Source organism: Sciurus carolinensis, chromosome 11, assembly GCF_902686445.1.
Source record: "Sciurus carolinensis chromosome 11, mSciCar1.2, whole genome shotgun sequence".
In the NCBI taxonomy this organism is placed as follows: Eukaryota; Metazoa; Chordata; class Mammalia; order Rodentia; family Sciuridae; genus Sciurus; species Sciurus carolinensis.
The window spans coordinates 127,209,778-127,227,569 of NC_062223.1; positions in this window are offsets into that span (position 1 = coordinate 127,209,778).

The window sequence follows — 17,792 nt, forward strand, 5'->3', positions numbered from 1 at the left end:
TAAGCTATGAAACATTTTTAAGAAAAAGAATATTACCTATTGAAATTTGTCTAATAGACATTTTTAAAGTTTTATTAATTTTATTCTATTCGAATGCTACTTTTGAATAAAAATAATATGAACTGATATTCCCTCAAGCACTTAAATATATTTATAAATTAAATCTTTTATACAACTGATATATCAGATTCTCCATGTTTTATAAAAAACATATAAAAACTGAGTACTACCCATTCAATAAATTGTTGATTAAATCACATTGACTAAATATCCAGTCTGATTCTAAGTATGTTCCTAGTTCTAGTTTCAAATTTTGATTTATTCCTGGGATTTTTATTCTGCTCATAGCCTAAAAGGTGCATTTAACATTTTACACCAGTTGCAGGTTTGATAATCGTTGATGTTTGAATGAACACTCAAGGCTGAGGATATGGGATCTGAATGCATCTTCGGGTGTTGCTACTCAGAGCTGTTGTTCCCTATCATGTGTGGTTTTCTGTCTTAGTTTACTCCTTTTTCTTTTCTTTTTCTTCTTCTTCTTCTTTTTTTTTTTTTTTTTTGGCTTAAGACAGATTTATTGTTTCACAGTTCTGGATGCTAGAAATCTGAAATCAAATTTGCCCAGGGTTATGCTTCCTCTGAATTCTGCATGGATAGTCTTCATTGCCTCTTTCTAGGTTCTGGTGACTCGTCAAATTTTTACACTTCTTGATCTGCAGCTCCATTACGACTATCTTGGCAATTGTTATCACAGCATTCTCTTTCTGTGTCCTTCTCCTCATATGATCGTCTTTAAAGGCACAGGACACATGGAATTCAGGGCCATTTTGCCTCAATATTATCTCATTTTTATGAATAACATCTTTGATCATCTTATTTTTACATAAGATCATATCTTTTACTCTTGTCTACAAAACTTAATTACACTATTCTTTTAAAACTTAGTAATAAGAGAAAACATGGGTTTTCAAGGATTCCATTTGGAACTATCCCAGAGATAAAGGAAAGGCAAAAGACAAGAAGCATATTAGGAATGATAATGAAAAGATAAAGAGAACACAAACTATTCTAATGTGTAGAAAAATCAAAACCCTTGTACAGATAAACTCATAAATATTAATAGATTGATAGATATAAGATTATATAGGGAATCAATTGTTTTTTATATACTTGTAATAAACAATTACAACAATTAAAAATGAAAGGCCCCCATTAAGCATAGCAACAACAACAACAAAAATTGTAGGAAACATGAGGTGAAGGTAAAAAATGTGTAAGATCATTAATGATGAAAATTACAAAATATTGTTGAAGGAGATGAGAAAAGAGATATAAGATGCTTAAGGAGTCAATGATGACCTGATATCATAAAAATGGCAGTTCTTTCAGTAATTTCCATAATCTTACATTAATTCATAGAAAAGTTTAAATATCTTTTATTTGTTTTTATAGATTTCAGGGAAGCTGAATTTTAAATTTATGAAAAAGAATAAGGGCCAAAAAAATCAAGGAACTTAGGAATAAGAAAACATTAGGACTTGCCTTGTCATAAATCAATACTTTGATATTTTTTATTAATTAAAACAGTATCTTATTGGTGCAAGGATCAAACAAAAGAGGTGTCACAGTAGAGAGAGCCTATAAATACAACTCCATATGCCAGCAAACTTAAAAGACCAAAATGTGATGTTATTACAATCAGTGAGGAGATAAAGTGTTGAGTAATGCTGGGCCTAATAGTTAGGTATCTGAAAATATCAATTAGATCACTGCATATATCAGCCCAAATTTAAATTTCAGATGGATTACAGACTTAAAAACATTTAGAAGAAAATTCAGTATAACAACTTTCATGAACCTTTGAAGTTGCACAGGATTTCTTAAGATGCAGAAAGAACGCTGCTTAATAAAATATTGAATAATGTGCATATATGAAATTTTTAAAGTAGCTACAGAAAAAATACCTTAAACAAACAAATAAAAAAGCCAATGCACTGTCTAGTACACATTTGAAATGTACGTAATCAATGAAGAATTCATGATAAGAATGCATAATGCACAAATCACAAAAAGAAAACCAAAAAATAAAGGATTGAGGTGTGTATGCAAGCAAATCACAAGAGAGGAATCTCAAATGACTGATCAAAATTTGGGAAACTACTTTCACCACAAAAGTGAGTAAAATATCAAATATTTAGGAATGGAATTGACTAAATAAGCAATTTTAATTTTAATTAACAAAACTATACCAATTTAATATCTAATTTACAGAATTAGAAATACAGATGGCTAAAAATTGAAATGAAATCTTAGAAATTAAATAAATGTAAGAAAAGTAAAGACCCACAATCTAATATCATTTCACCTATCAAAACAGGAAAAACATGAAAATACAGTCCCTGTCATTGAGGTTGTAGTGAGTCAAAGATTCATGTGCCTTTTAAAAGTGCACGAATTAGTAAGTTATCATAGAACTACTAGTATGTGGCACAGAGTATACCAATGATCTACATTTCATAGCTGCAGACCCAGAAATTCCATTCTACTGCTCTATCGTGGAAAATAAAAATTTAAAAAATCTGTCCAAGCTAAAATGTCTCACCCAATATTAATAAGGTCGAGTTAAATAAGAAAATAAAATGAATGGCAAAATAACAATAAAATGATTCCATCCACACAATGAATTAATATTAAGAATCAAAGTATTCAATTTAATATCAGTAAAAAATCAAGTTGTAAAACTGAATTCTGTAATGTATAGAATGAGTCTGTGTATATAAGGCAAAATATTAGAAAACAAATGCAAATGTGCACTTATGTATTTTCTTTGTCATTTTGCATTTTCTCTCAATGTTCTCAGTAAGCATCTATGATTAAAAGAATGATTATATCTAGGCAATTCATTTCTGATCTTGTCACTATGTCATCGACTAGTCTTGACAATGGTAGTTCAGGATTCTATAGTTAAATATATTTATATCTATGTTGGTATCTATCACTGAATATAAGATATATATATAATATATTTATTTTAAATTTTTTGATGTTTTTCTCTTTTTTTAATTGATATATATTCTATTTTCTGTAAGGATTGAGATATTTCTGATACCAACAAGAATGAAATTATACTTGGAATCATTTTTGTATGTTGTAAGTTTAAAAGGTTTATGAAGAAGAAACCAAGTACTTCTTCAGGAAAACATTCAAGTTAGTAGGAAATTTGTTTTTAACGAGAAATACAAAGTTAGATAATTCTATTTTGAAGTCATGTTCTCATGAAAACTAAAAGAATACCACCTGATGGGGGAAAAGATGGACGTTCTGGTTGCTGAGCCAGCTGAAAGAATGTGCCTTGATTGGAAAAGAGAGTCAGGAGCTTTCTTCCTTTTATTCATTCATTCACTCACTCCTGGGCCAAAAACCCTGCTGTATGGTCAATATTTCTGAGGCCTGAACATCTGTAATAGAGTTAGTCTTCCACTGGAGGAAACATAAACTCAGGCTCTTGCATTCATGGGAGGCATGAAGATGAAGAAATTTGTGGTTTGAAAAATGAGTGGATTTGGGGGAGGTGAAAGCAATGCCTCTTAGAAGAATTTTAGAGGGTGGGTGGTGGTGAGTAATAAAGAAAAAAATGACAACCATGCTTTTCAGCAACAACAGAAGATCTGTAGTTTAATTTTCACATGGATCAGAGACAGGGGTCAATTAGCAGAAACATAATTTGAATTTCTGAAATGAACCTAAAAATTGGTTCATGGTCAGAACACCCAATGATTGGTGTTAGTTCTCTGGGATGGATCAGGATTTGTTTAAGATTTTTCTTTTACATTTTGATTTTTTTTTCCACTTAATTTGTGTGTGTAGTACTTGTGTGTGTGGTGTTTATTTTCTTCCGCTTTTCCTCCTCTTTCTCTTCTTCCATTGTTTTTCTCCTGCAATTTGGAGCTTGTGAAGTCTGGTGGTGGGGAAGGATGAAGTACACATTTTAAAGGTAGATCCAGTGCAGGTCTTAAAACCAAGGAAATTAGAATACACATTTCTTTAGAAGAAGCTGGCAAACAATGTGGCCTGAACAGAAAAGCAAACACAATGGTCTCACATTTTAATTTGAGAAAGGAGAGAGTGCTGTGTGTGATGGAAGAGACACATACAGCCGTGGTTACCCAGGACATTTTGCATGTACTTGACTGAGTATATATCAAATGATTATGTTGCAAAACATTTGCTGTCAGTACAATTCCAGAAAGGAAATCCTTTCCTTTTTCTTCCTCCTCTGTCTCCTTCTAATGGTAACTGATAAAGCTCTCCACTCTCTATTTATGACATTATCAGGAATACTAGGAAAGGTATGTATGTGTCTGCAGTGGTAAGAGAGGATAAAATGATTTCTAGGATCATTTATGTAAACAAACAGACTTAAATGCAATGTGAATACAACCGAGACCTAATTAATTCATTAAATGGTTTACTGAAAAATCTACATTAAATAAGCTAGTGTCATAGTAGCCTGGGGGTACAGAAGTATAGAAGACTTTGTCCTTGCCCACAAGGAATAGAGAAATGAATGAAAATGAAGAAATATATAATTGTGATGTACATAATAAGTGCCATTCGACAGTAATTAGGCAAACACTTTGTAAACAGTAGATATTGATGATCATAATTAGTTTTGCTTTTACACAAACATATATTTTACAGATCAGAAAGCCTTTCTTAATATAAATCAGCATCAATATTTACTGTGTTTCAGATGTGAGAAATTCTCCCATCTCCCATATTCATTTACATCTACACTCTGATTCCTCATTTGTATATTTTTAAAAATTGCCCTAGACCAAAAACCTCAACAGCTGCAGTTCTCTGTGTCTGCTTCTCCTGCAACTCCAGGCTTGACCAAAGAACCCCTGGATGTCTTTAGTGCACTTCTGTTTAACTGGGATGTTATTGGGGAACACACTCAGTTTCCCCATTTATCATGCCTATCATATCTGGGATCTGTCTCATTGACACCAGAGGCTGACTACATTTGTGCTGAAAGTGACAGTGTATTCGCCACCCCATAGACCGGTCAAATCAAGGAATGGGACAAGGAGCAAACAAAATTAGAAAGGCTTTTGCATTATTACCTATTAATTTTGTGTCTGAATAAGCCTAAGAATAAGTTATGATCACCTGAAGAACAGAAAGAGATAGGCAAGAAAAAATGCAGGGGAGAAATTTAGATACTGGCATAAAGTAAGGATTCTCAAAATTTAGTGTGTAGAATAGTCACCCAACTGTCTTATTAAAAGTCAGATTCCTGAGCTACTCCCAGGGAGTATGCCCCATGCAAGGGCCCCTGGTCATAACCAATGCTGAGAGTTTTGTCTTTGAGGAGTATTGGTCAAGAGGAAGGAATAGTGGAAGGCTGACTTCTCATCTATCATAGGCACAGTTGGTGGTGGAAAGTCTCAGCTCCCAGATCTGCAAGAGAAAGCAGTTCCTAACTCACTTTTCATTACTTTATCTTTATAGCTCCCCCAAACAATTAGTTCTTTGTGATTACAACCAGTTCACCTCGGTTGGTCTGGGGATTCCTGGAGAGGAATGAGAAAAAGCCCTATTTTTTATTTCTTTTCCACTCATTCTCATTCACTGCACAAAACAGTTTTTAAAAGTTTATGTCTAGACCATATTTACATATGCAAAATATTGGTTTATGATTTTAAAATCAATTCCCTCCAATTCTCCATGGCTTGCTGATGCATAGAGTTCCATTATGAAGGAAATAGCTTTTAATTCTATTTTCCATTTCTATAACCAAGGTTCAAAAGCTTAGAATTCAAATGCCCATGGAAGGGATTCACACTTAAAAGTTGTTGAATGTACATGTGATTCATATTGAGTTTGTACTGTCCCCTTACATGCATAGTTTCTATCCCTGAAGGAGGGGTTAAGTAGGTCCCAGGAATAAAGGAAGAAATAAGATACTGGCAGACACTGAAGACAAGAAATGCTTCATAAATTTTCACCTTAAGGCAGAATAAGAGAGGTACTCTTGTACTGAGGAGGTAAGAGAAGCCGATTTGGGGTTAAACCATGAAAAGAACCAGGATACAGAACTATTTTTCTCAACAGAGCACAAAAGGAAGCCTCAGGTGGACTGGTGAGAACAAATGCTCAGGATATTGGAGCAGATATGATCCTAGTTAAGGTCAAATAAACAAACTAATGGAACGATTCCAAGCCTGAAATGCAAGAACAAGCCAGAAATAAACCTGCCATGCAATAGCTATTCTGAAAATTAGAATAGTACCCAAACAAATAGAGCCCTGAGAAGCTTTCTAAGTCTGAACTGGAGGAAGAGGGAAGATAAATTCCCAAGACATTTGGGGACAACTCCAAAACTTATATTAAGATCCATTTTCATGTTTTTGTTTAGAAAACCAATTTGCACTGAAGCTTTTTTATACAACCTGGTTTATAGTACACTTACTTTGTTATATCTGTTATTATAATTTTGATCCTTAAATAGAGGGTAATGCCATATTTCCTATATTTCAAGACACGATTGATTTTAAAAAGCATAGCCAATCTCATAATGACTTTTGAGAGATGCAAAATAAAGAGAACCTACTACATTAAATGTCCAAACAGATGCATGCATGCACCAAAAATATTAAGCATATTTAAGAGAAGATATTATATTTCTACAGGTCAGTTTGGATTGTGCATGTTTTCCTCTTTGTCATCTGTGCTGTGCTGTGCAGATACCAAAGCCCCAGAGGTCACATGACAATGTGATAGTACCTGCCATAAATATAGGCAAAGAGTCTAGGATACATTCTGTAGGCACATTTGGGTCAGTCTTACATTTAAAACCTATTAAATAATGACAACCTTCACTGCTGCCTAAGCAGAGCCCATTACGAAAATTCCACAGAGAGGAAAAATATCCCTGGAGATCTTCCAACTGAAAAATAGAGGTATTTTAAAATAAGTTATTTAGGAAATATGTCCCCTCTCCATTCGTAGTCATGGTTAAAAACTCAGGTGACTCTGGAACATTTTCTATTTCTTACCCATGGAAAAAGAACCAGTAGTCAATTTGTCCAAGCTAGGATGGGGTTGCTTGTAAGGTCTATTTTGCCAACACAAAAATATATACCCATGCCCAAATGAAATATAGCTCAGTCAGAAAATGCCTTGGATTGCCATGTGGGAAAGCATACCTACATTCTAAGATTAATAGGAATCAGAAACACTTTGTTAAAGCTTTACCATTAATCCTTAAGAAATGTAGGGATTTTGCTTTTTTCCCCTACCTTTATTCTAAATGCTGTGATGATCAAAATGATGAAGGTCTTTAGGGATGGGGCAGGATTAATCCCTTCATCTAATGCTCAGGAAGCTCAGACCAGCCCTGAGCTTCGCTTTTCAAGGACAAGAATTTCCAGAGGGACTAGTTAGCTTCTTTCCTGTGAGGGGTCATTTCAGCTTAGAAATTGGTGCCTCCATTTTCAGTTCAGGGTTTTCACCTTCGATTTCCAAGTAAAAGTAATAGCTCAATGGCTTCCCTTAGTACCTGTTTTCAAAGAATCATGTATGGCAGTGGTGGTGAGAACTACAACATTACAGGTCACATCAAGCATGTGAGGAGATTCTAAAAGTAGCTGAGAAAATCTGCCATCTACTCTTTTGACTTCCTATGTTTTGCTATTGGGTGTACAAGTTCTTAAATATCTATTTCATCTCTACTGTGATGGTTAGTCCCCCCAGTTCCTCCTATGTTAAAAAATCATGAATTTAGAGAGTAAAATAAACTTAAAGGTGTCCTAAGAAGCATTATTTGTAAAACTGGAGGCATGACTGTTTCTAACATGGCCAACTCTCCTTTAATGTATCTGAGTTGTTTATAGTTCTGCCTGAAGGCTGGGGAGTAGACATGAGAAGAGTTTTATGCCTTTTGTTCCTTTAAGTTGCATCACCCTGTGACTCTGTTGGGATATCAGAGACTTGTGTGTAGACCACCAAGAGTAATGTAACCCTTACTATAGTAACAAACAGGGAATCTGTGCAAACTGGTACAAAAGTCCGTCCTGGGACTCCACATCTTCTGTGGAGTCTTCTGCACGTCTGTGATGTGCAGGTCTGACAACTTGACTAACCTGTGATGGCCTTAACACCACACAGAGGCAGCAGTCAGGGGTGAGATGGATCAGCCCTCCCCTGCTAGAGGGAAGAGCTTACTGTGGAAGAGCCACGCACAGAGGAAGTATTTTTATCTATGCAAAGTACCAAGTTTCCTCATCAGAAGTTGAAGTCCCATCACTAAAGCAGGTACAGAATTTCTTTTTGAGATCAATAATGAGGAAGAAAAATTTGTAGACAAAGACCCTCCTTGTTTTTGTCACCACTGCTCTCACATATGCAAACACACTAGCATATACTCCTGAGAATGGCAGTTCACAGTTGATGAGTCTGAGTACTTAGCTAATTGGTTGTGAGTGCTGTATACACCAACTTTCAAAGAGGCAACCAAGACCCCAATGCTAACTCAGTCTTTGTTCCTTGGCCCCACCCCTTACTTATAGACTATAACCTTGTTTTACTTTATTTAATAGCTCTTAATCTAGTTATTGACTTATTTATTCATTTAAAAATGATTTGCTGAGCATCTATTATTTGCCAGACCAGTGGATAGTTGAAGGACATGCAAATATGCTGTTTTAAGTAAGATATAATATAATAAAGGTGGATACTGCCTTCAAAATCATATAATATTGAATAGAAGATGTTATTAGTATATGTTAATAAAGATGAAGATATTAAGTGACTTACAAGAAGTGGATTGAAGTAGTTACAAAAACTCTGAGACTGCGGAAGATAACCAGTCTTGGTGGTGCATGCAATATTAGAACAAAGAATGGGAAGGAGATGCATTATTAGATTGTCAAAAGGTAGGAGGATATACTGTACTTAGGACATAGTTCGAGCTAATGTGCATTCATAGGAAAACTGGGTCATTTAGTAGGGGAATAATGAGAGATGCAAGTTAGCTACAAACAAGAAAGTTATAATCATTTGGCAACAGTCTTGGTCTGCCACACTGAAAACTCTGGACTGAACACTAAGAGATCAAACAAAACTAATATCACATACATTGCATTTGGGAGGAAATTAACACAGATCAATACACGAAGTTGGTATTTATTAAACATATGGGGTTTTTAAACCTACTTTTCTAGTTCATCCAGGAGCTCATTCATTAAGTGAGCATATTCTATGGGATATGGAAATAGTTAACCTGCTCCTCAACATCAACCTGACTGACTGTATCCTCAACCCATGAACTTCATAGTGAATAATCTTTCACAACTCTCATAGAAAATGTGTCGTGTTTAAACTTATTTATTCGTATGATTTTTCACCAACAATTTTCTGCTGAGTACTTACGGTACCCTGAGTATCATTCTGAACTCTGAGGATTCAGTGATAAGAAAAAGATGAATCTCTTCCCTAAATAAATATTTTTCATTAAAAACAAAGAATTGACAAATACATATTATAATTTTAGGTTGTACACATTTAAAGAAAAACAAAGCAGGATAAAAGAATACATGAGGACCATGTAAATAGAGGCCTGTGGAAGTCTGCTCTGAAAAGAAAAGTGGGGAAAGGTCTGAAGGTAGGGAGGGTGCAAGTCATGAGGTGTGAATATTTTGGAAAGGGAGTGCTTGCTTCATGCAGAGGAACTAGCAAATGCAAAGAAGCCAATTTAGGGATTCATAAGCCACAATTTTAGGAGTTTGGGTTATAGTCTAAATGTGGAGAAAAGTTAGGAAGCATTTTTTTGCTATTTTAGAGTATAGAAACACCACTGTGTTTGCTGTGTGGAGAACAAACTACAACAAGAGAAAAGTAGAAGCAGCAAGGAAACCCTTATGGTAACTCAGATGGGAGATGACAGTAGCTCAAAATAGGGCACTGGTGAAGGATGAGAAAGGGTTCTAGTTGTATTGGGGGTTTCTTGAAGTTTCAGCCAATAGGACATTCTTAAGGGTTGAGATATGGGGCATAGGGGAAAGACAAATTCCATATACATAGATATATATAAATACATATTTCATATATATATGAAATTCAATATATAGCCAGGCGCAGTGGCACATGCCTATAATCCCAGCGACTCAGGAGTCCTAGGTGGGAGGATTGCAAGTTCAAAGCCAGCCTCAGCAACTTAGCAAGGCCCTAAGCAACTTAGTAAGACCCTTTGTCAAAATTAAGAAAACAAAAATAAAAAGGCTTGAAGATGTGGCTCAGTGGTTAAGTGACCCTGGGCTCAAGCCTTGGCAACAAAACAGAAACAATCAATATGTATATAATAGCCTGAGCAAATAGATGAAGGATAGAAACATATACTGAAATAGAGGAAATCTAGAGATGGGTTATCGATAAAAGGATTGCTTTTGAAAAATTAAGTTTCAGATGAGAGGGTACTTATCTAGCTGGAGCTCTAGGGAGAAGCTGGTAATAGACACACTCATCTGGGAATAAAGGTATGAATCAGCATGAGATCACTCAGGGAGAGAGAGTTTAGAGGAGGAAAGGTGATTAAGGAATAAACTGGAGAAACACCGACATCTTTAGAGGTCATTTACAGCAGGAAGAATCAGAAAGAGGACAGAAAAGAGTGACCGATGAGGTAAGACAACACCTAGATGGGGATGGCCCAGAAGCTGGAAGAAGAAAATATTCTAAGCAGGAAGATTGGCTGTGCCCAGCACTGCTGAGAGACCAAGGTAGAGATCTGAAAATGCACCATTGGGCTTTATAAACTAGCGGCAACTGATGACCCTGAAAAGAGTTAGAGTGGTATTGACAGAGTGGCAGGGAATAAAGAAGAATCTGTTGAGACATTGGTGGGGGAGCGGGGTGTGGAGCAAATTAGTAAGCATGCGCCACTCTTCTGGGAGTTTGGCTATTAGGTGAGTCCCCAGGTGGTACGTCGAGGGTGCATATGCTCCTTCAACTGAACAGTGTCACCACATAAAATTGGGTGCTACTGGGAATGATCACCAGTGCTGCAGGGAGGGTGAACTTGATGCCTGAAAGAGGATATGGCCACCAAAGCAAAGTCCAGGAGAAACCTCAAGGAAATAGGGATGCAATGTTCAAGTGGATTTGAACTTGAACATTAGGGTGGATTTGACTTTTGGTGGCAGTAGAGGGAATGCAGTCATTGTAACTGAAGGGAGGTAGGGAATGGGTACAGCTGGAAGATAGGTTGGTGGATTGGGTGGTGGGAACATGAGGTCCTTTTCTTCTTATTCAATGTTTAATTGAAGGAGATACTGAAATATTTGCTGTAGACAGAGCCAAGGAAGGAAATGAGCATAAGCAATGCAGTCAGGAAAAATGCTCCCAGGCACATGGCAGGGCTTTGTGAAACCCAGATACACAGTTCCTAGAAAACAGTGGGAGCAGATGGGACCAGCCTGACAGGCATCCCCCAGAGAGCAAGATGGAGGGGTACCAGGGGAGCTCTTTTTAAGCAAAGGCTGACTTCGAGCCTGAGGCTGATTCGCCATCTGCCAACAGGCTCTGCTGTCACAACCAAAGGGCACTATTCCCAGGTCTGTGGAAGGCAAGATGCGACCCAGCAGTGTGTATGTGCGTGTGCACTTGCACCTGGGGACCCTGTGTGAGAAAGACGAAGGTGGCATGTTGTAAGTGAAAGAGAACAGGATGGAGACTTGAGAGGTCTGAGTTTTAGTTCCCTCCTTTTTCCAAAAGTGTGTAACTTTGGACAAAACCCAAAGATCTCTCTGAACTTTTAATGCATAGAAAAAAAAGATAAGGAGGCATGATGCAGCACACTGCTCCATGAAATCTTCAGTGGAAACTTCCGGGTCACTTAGGGAAGTTCTTGTTCCGTAGCCAACAGCCCAAGTTTCTTTTGTTTGTATTAATAAAAAAATAATTGACATAATAATTGTTTATATACATGATGTACAGTATAGTTTGTCAATACACGTATACAATGTGCAATGATAAGATTAGGGTAACTGGCATATTGATCAGCTCATTTATCATTTCTTTGTGTTGCCACTTTCAAAATCCTCTCTACAAGCTATTTTCACAGTACAATTAATTGTTGTCAACCATAGTTATCCTACTGTGCGGTAGAATTTAAAAGTTATTCCTCCTATTCAGTTGTGTCTTGTTACCAATTAATCATCCTCTGTCCACTCCTCTCCAACCTTTCCCAGCCTCTGGTAACCACTGTTATAATCTCTAATCCTAGAACACCAGCTTTTTTAGCTTCTACATGTAAGGGAGAACAGTAGTCTACCCCTGGTCTTGCCAGTCCCTAGGGCAATGCATTTTAGAAAATAAGGTCATTGAGCTTAAAGAAATCAACCACATCAAAGTACACAGAATGGCACTAAGAAAAGCAGCCATTTTTATGACAAACATGCAAAGACTCCACAAAACAACAAAACCAAACCAAACCACCAACAAAACCAAAAGCAAACCACCCCCCAAAAGTCAAGTAGGAGAGACTGCAAATTTCAGAGGAATTTTCTTGAAATGAGTCTGGCATATGCTCAGCGTACTCACAATCAGGGGCTTCTGACTACCAAACACTGAAAATTAGATCTATGTATCCCAAAGGAAGTGGCTGAAATGCGCTTGCACACCCCTCATTGGTCATGGCACCTGGGTGAAATGTTTAGGACAAATGGAACTCACATGTGCAAAGGAAGTTTAAATTCATTTCTTTCAGAACCACCACCACATTGCTATTCCATAGTTGGTGTGACTTCTGCTGACATTATATTCTTCTGTTGCAAACTATCTCAAGTATCTAAGAGAGGCAAACACACACACACACACAAAAAGGACAAATATGCAAACTGGCTTCTGAAGGTCATCTCCACCAGAAAATAATTTGGCTTAAAACTTTACCATGTATACAGCATCATTGGTTTATGTTTTGTGCTGAGCCAGAACTAATCCTTTTTGTTACAATAAAAAGAGTTACAATTCCATGGACCCAAATTCCTGTGTACTTCTAAGTACTTGAAAGCTAAAATGAAGTCAGGACAGAAAAAAAAAAAAAGGAAACATGCACGTTTTGAGTTTCTCCAGTCAGAATATTGAGGGTTTTCTATAAAAAAATAGATAGAACTTAATTTTCTTCAACTATTTAGGAAATTTTCCTCTCATTCTATTATTATTTTATTTTTTTAACTCTCTATCATAAATTTCTTTTGAAGGCAAGTGAAGTGTTGGAGGAGGATCAATAACTTTGTGCTTACAGCATTTTATTGATCTTCTTTTCTCTTTTTAATTTTTATTTGTCCAAAGGAAAAAAAAAATGTAAGAAATAGGTTAAAAGGGGGAAATCGTGATTTTTTTCTTTACCATCCTTTTTTTTCCATTCTAAAGTGTAGTTCAAACAAAAACTCTCCTGCCAAAGCAGTTAGTGAAGGTGCAAATCAAAGTCTCTCCTTGCCTTGTTGGTGAAAGCGGTTACCTGACTGCTGGGTCCAAAGAACAGGCTTTCATTATAGAGGAGACTGAGGCTTTTTCCTCTTCAGAACTCTTTAGGAGAGAAGGGCATTTCAACTTGGACTCCTTCCTGTTTTCTTTACCACTCAATACCCCAACACAACAACAGCCTCTTGAAGAAGTGAGGATGCAAATTAATGTCGTATTAGGGAGGATTGTGTGATCATCCTTGGAGATGCTTAACAGACGGGAATCACTGAAAGGATATTAGTGCAATGGATTCAGCACTTTCAAAGCTCTTTGTACACACTCTCCCCAAAACATCAACTACATTTAACTTTTTCTTAATCACAAAAAAGTTCCTGAATAGAGACTGTCATACTCATATGACCAATTAAATTGACATCTGTCCTTCTTTCCCTATTGAAAAAAAATTTAAATTCTTCAAATATTTCTTGAGCATGTATTGTATAGATAGGACTAATAACTGGACACAGTGGTGCACACCTGTAATTCTAGCACCTCAGGAAGCTGAGGCAGAAGGATTGGAAGTTCAAAGCCAGCCTCAGCAAAAAAGCAAGGCACTAAGCAACTCAGTGAGGCCCCGTTTCTAAATAAACTACAAAATAGTGCTGGGGATGTGGCTCAGTGGTTGAGTGCCCCTGAGTTCAATCCTCAGTACCTAGCCCCCAAAACACCATGACACTGATGCTGATTCTTTGATGAACATCAGTGCATCAGTGAACAAAACAAAGACTTCCTGTGGCGACTGCATTCTAGTAAGGAAGACAGACAATAAACAAATGAAACAAATAAATGAAGGATATACCACTCGAGAATTAAGTACAGTGTCTTCATAGAATGCACACCTCACCTAGAATGTTTCCAGAAATATTTTCATAAGAGTTAAGCACTTTGTAAAAAAAAATAATAATAATAACAAAGGTAAGGCAGGGAAGATAAGAAGGCACGAGAAGGAACGTCATGTGCTGTCCTTGTCCACTCCTGTATACTCACTTTCAAAGTCTGTTTCTACTTGAGAAGTACTCTTGTGGTTTGCTTTAGCAATAGACTAGAAGTACTGGCTGGGATGCCTGGTGCCATGTTTTCCCAGTGGAATTCCAGAAGAGCAGGGCTGCTCTGTCAGTGGGCCGTCACATTTCTGTGTCCTGATTCTTTCTACCTGGCCCTGTGCTGACTGCCTCAGACAAATACCATAGCTTATTGTCAATAGCATGGTTTGTCCAGCACTACAGAACCTACAGTGGTTTTTTCTCTCCACTCAAGAAAACTCTGCAAAATCAAATCGACTCAATATTTAAAAAGATGTGTGTGTTATCCAGAAGAGCTTTACTAACCCTTGAAACATTCTGTTCACAAACTCAAACCTGACACAAACTCATTTAAATGCTTGGGGTTACATATACACTGTCTGATTATTGTCATTGTGAGTTGGTCATTATCATTTCAGAAATGATTAGTTTCTTTTTTATCAAGATATCACAGAAACAGATTTATTGATGGAAGGATAGGGATGCATTGGTTTCTTAAATCCCATTTACTCTCGTAATCTTAAATATTAAGTTTCCATGACCTTCTGTGATGGCAAATCAATGTAAAAAGGGCAATCCCACATTTCTCTTACAAACACTATCTTCACCAGATACATGATAGAAAAAATTGCATCACATTATTGGACTGATCAGTGATGCACTGACAGGATATTTTGAGTTATAGACATTGACTTCCAAAAGAAATGGACAAGAGTTAGTAGGAACAAAATCCATGTGCTACCTCCTTGTTAGAGCATCAGCCTCTCAGCATTTGTTCTTGACTATAAGAAAGCCAAAGTTGGAACCCTGAGTTTCTGTGGCTTCCCCATGTTTCATGTCTAGTTTCAATAAGCAACTACAGTGGGACTGATTTCAACAGGGATGCAATTTTATAGATGACAAAATAGATTTTTAAAGATGTGAATATGTTTTAGAATTCTGTGAATTGAATGAGTTAAGATTTAAAAACTCTTTCTGTCTGACTGTGAAACCCAAATCCTAAGTTTTTCACTAGTTATCCAGTTTCCATCTGGGGCCAAGCACTAAGCCTCACCTAATATTTTCTATAAATCCTTTTCCTAGTGGTAAGAGTTTGAGATAAATGTAGACCTGGGTGACTTTGAATAACTCTGAGGTTGAATGGACAGTGGCTGAGACTGGTCAAATTTGTCAGTCAGTTTGCTGTCACTGAGAAAATCAGCTTTTAAGGAACTAATAATATTAATTTAGGTTCATGGTTTCAGGGGCTTTAGTCATGGTTGCTTAGGCCTGTTGGCCCCAAGTCTGTGGTGAAGCAGTACATAATAGCATGGGGGACCAGGTGGAGAAAAGCTGCTCACCTTATGGTGAGAAGTAAATAAGAGAGAAGGGGCCAGGGTCTGAACTGACCTACCCTCAGTTACCTATATTCCTTTTACTAGGCCCCATCTCCTAAAGATTTCACCATTCCCCAATAGTACCATCAGCTGTGACCAATCCTGGAAGACATGAGCTTTTGGATTTAAGATTCAAATGATAATGCTGTACCCCTAATCTCCAAAGGCTCATCCCCATCTCACAATGCAAAATTCATTTAGCCCATTTCTAAGAGTTCCCTATGTCTCAACAGTTCCACCATTGTTCAAAAGTCCAAGTCTAAGGTTTTCTCTGAGACTCAAGGTAAATTTCTATCTGTAAAATCATGCAAAAACCAAAATTAAAATTACATACTTTTAAGTTATAATTGCATAGAGTAATCCTCCTTCCCCAAGGGAATGAGAATGAAGGAAGACCAACACCTAACAGAGAAAACATTAAATCCTGTAGCTCCATGTCAAGCATCTGGGGCACAGGGTATTGGGATGTGAGCTCCAAAGGGCTTGCTGAGCCCCTGCCACTATGACTTTGCTTCAGACCCCATGGGTTTTCTCTCAGGCTGGCTCTGCTTACTATGGCTTCCCTGGGCAGACATTCCATATTCCCAAGCTTCTAACTTCTGGGTTTCTCTATTGCAGCTTTAGTTTCACTCTCACAGATTCACAGATCACCCTCTTTGGGGCTGTCAATGACTCCAACCCTTCCACACCCTGCATGGCCTCCCAGGATTTCTTTTGAAATTTTAACTGAAGTCTCCCTGACATTACAACTCTTATATGCAAAACCAACATCAAGTAGACAATGAAAAAGTCTTCTGTCAGCTTGAGCATTAGCTGGGCCCCTTGGATCATGGACAAAGCAGACTCTGAGTGCCTAGATGGTAGAACTTGGGAAATGAATCTCAGGGAAAAAATTTCCTAGGTGACCCAGAGGAAGAAAGCCTCTCTTCTCAAAGGAAAATCATTGGGTCTATGATAGACATGGTCTTTCTCATTCTTCAAATGCCCTTAAAGCATCTTTTCTATTACTTCAGTACAAAGTCTTTGGTTTCTTTTCATTGACATTATTCTCTTCACCAGCTGCACCTTTCTTGGTCACAACTTTAAATGTGCTCTTTTTCCTTGTCAAACTGCAACTTTTTCAAAAAATTTCACTCAGCTTTTTGCTCTTGATTCTCACTGAAACTTTAGTTCAAAGAAGACAACGATACCAATGCCACAATCTGAATATTGTGTCGCTTTGAAATTTCCTTTACCAGATTAATTAGTCCATGACCATTAAACTCAGCCTCATACAAAGTCTCAGGGCATGGACAAAATGTAGACAAGTTCTCTGTTAGGATGTAACATGAATAAACTCTAGTTTAATTCCCATTAGAATTCTCATTCTCACTTGAAACCTCATGAGATTGGTCTTTGCTATCTGCATTCCTGTGAGCATTCTGATCTTCCAAACTCCCACAATAATTGCCCATCAAGCTCCACTTACAACATTCTAGGTTTTCTCTAGACCACTTCTTCAAACTTTTATAAACTTCTCCACTAATATCCAAACTCCATTTACTATCCAAGTATTATCAGGGTGAAAATATGATCTGGGTCACAGATAATCAAAGGTCTGCCTGAATAAAATGTGGTTTCTGCATTTATATGAGACTGATCTTTTTTAAAATCTCAACTGATTCACTTCAAAACTTTGCTAGATAAGTCATTGCATATATCTGAGCCTCAATTTACTAATTCATAAGTGATGACAGTAATATCTACCTCTTAATTTTTTCATTTATTTAATTAGTAATGATTTATAAAAAACACTTTACACAATCCCTGGAATATAGTAAGTGTTCAGTAAAAGAGATTACTATGTTTAGCTCATCAATTCCCT